A 2,061-nucleotide genomic window follows, 5' to 3' on the forward strand; every position below is an offset into this window, starting at 1 on the left:
ATATACATATCTGTATGTATGTATGTATGTATGTATAGGATAATCAGTAAGTTGTCATAATGAGAATGCATCATAGCTCTTAGCTCCAGCATTTGAAACTCTGAGTAGTATTATGACAACTTACTGATTATTCTAAACTATACATATATAAATATCCTCTATTTACCTAATATCAAGGTCTCATTCTTTTGTTGTCACATTTTTATTATTATATGTATTATGTATATATATATGCATATATGGGTACAGGACGTCACCAACTGTGCAAACAACACGAACTATGTAAACAACAAAAGAAAAAAATGGAAAACAGGACAAGTAAGCACAGAGAAAGGACCCTTCATCAGTTGTTGGCTGTCTATCTACTTGTCATTTCGAGCATTCAACAACAATATGAGTCTTAAAAGACAGTTGCTCCCTTAAATTCTAAAATAAAATCTAGGATTTATGGAGGGTCAAAGTTGGGAACAAAAACATGACTACCCTTCTGGATTCATAACACTGGATCTTCTATCTACTCATACATGTTGCCTCTCAACATAAGCTTGTCTTGTTTGTCTCAGTCTGGATTAAGATTACACATACAAACTAATGCTCAGATTCTATGGATTCTGGCTTGCCTACAAATAATAATCACAAACAGGCATGACTACAAGGTAGGAAGTTTGGTTCCTTGCCACAAGGTTTTGGGTTCACTCCCACTGCATGGCACCTTGAGTAAATGTTTTCTACTATAGCCTCAGACTGACCAAAGCTTTGTGAGTGGATTTGGAATATGGAAACTGAAAGAAGCTATCATTTCTCACCCCCATCTCTCTCTGTATGCATATATATGTAACTTTTGATAAGCCATTCTATTTATATTTCATTAGGATATATATATTTTTACATTCTGTGATTTTATGTATGCATATTTACGGCCATATCACATTGAAAGCACCGGTTCTCGTCCGATCACCGAAGTTAAGCAACATCGAGCCTAGTTAGTACTTAGATGGGTGACTGCTTGGGAACCCTAGGTGCTGTAAGCATTTTAAGAAACTACTCTCGGAGTGGTTGGCGTTAGGAAGGGCATCCAGCTGTAGAAACTCTGCCAAATCAGATTGGAGCCTGGTGTAGCCACCTGGTTCACCAGTCCCCAGTCAAATCGTCCAACCCATGCTAGCATGGAAAGCGGACGCTAAACGACGACGATATTATTTAAAAAAAATTTTATGTGTTTGTAGACCATAGTGTTTTTTATATATGATTAAATGTTTGACAGGTGGTGTTGTATGTAAAGTCGTTGGCCCAAAATTAATGTTTGTTCCATAATTAATGCTTCTTTATCTTTGTCTCATTTATATTTGAGCACTTCTTTTGCAGTCCTAGAAACCCTTTTGTTTCTACATGAGACAAACATTATTTCTTGTTGTATATATTATTTCTTGTTCTTCAAGAGGAAAAGGATCCTATCAGCTTTAAACGGAGTCTAGACAGCTTTCTTCAAAGAATACCAGATAAGCCACCCATACCTGGATACAACTCACTCAATAAGAACTCACTACTTGAATGGACCATAGACCAAACTTGACTGTAAAAAGGATTTAGATAATCTTATCAGGTGGTGTTATTAAGTTAGACATGGCCTGGACCAATCTTTGGTCGAAACAAATCTAAGTTTATATATATATATATATATATATATATATAGAGAGAGAGAGAGAGAGAGAGATGTGTGTGTGTGTGTCTTTGTGTCAGTGTTTTCTCCCTGTTACTACTTGGCAACCGGTGCTGGTGTGTTTATATCCCCTTAAAAAAAGACTGATAGAATAGGTACCATCATCATCATCATCGTTTAATGTCCGCTTTCCAAGCTTAGCATGGGTTGGACAATTTAACTGAGGACTGGTGGACCAGGAGGCGACACCAGGCTCCAATCTGATTTGAAGACAAAGGAGTACTGGAGTTGATTCGTTTGACTAAAAATTCTTTAAGGTGGTGCCCCAGCATGGCCACAGTCTAATGACTGAAACAACTAAAAGATCAAAAAAAGACATGCAAACTCACACAAATATGTAT

General features: G+C 36.8%; 1 non-coding gene across 1 annotated transcript; it reads left to right on the forward strand.

Moving 5' to 3' along the window:
* The first annotated feature begins 912 nt into the window (after window positions 1-912).
* Window positions 913-1,031, forward strand: LOC128247436 (5S ribosomal RNA). The gene has a single exon (XR_008263823.1). It is a non-coding gene; the product is annotated as a 5S ribosomal RNA (ribosomal RNA).
* The last annotated feature ends 1,030 nt before the right edge of the window (window positions 1,032-2,061 follow it).

The sequence above is a fragment of the Octopus bimaculoides genome, chromosome 3 (assembly GCF_001194135.2).
Source record: "Octopus bimaculoides isolate UCB-OBI-ISO-001 chromosome 3, ASM119413v2, whole genome shotgun sequence".
Lineage (NCBI taxonomy): Eukaryota > Metazoa > Mollusca > Cephalopoda > Octopoda > Octopodidae > Octopus > Octopus bimaculoides.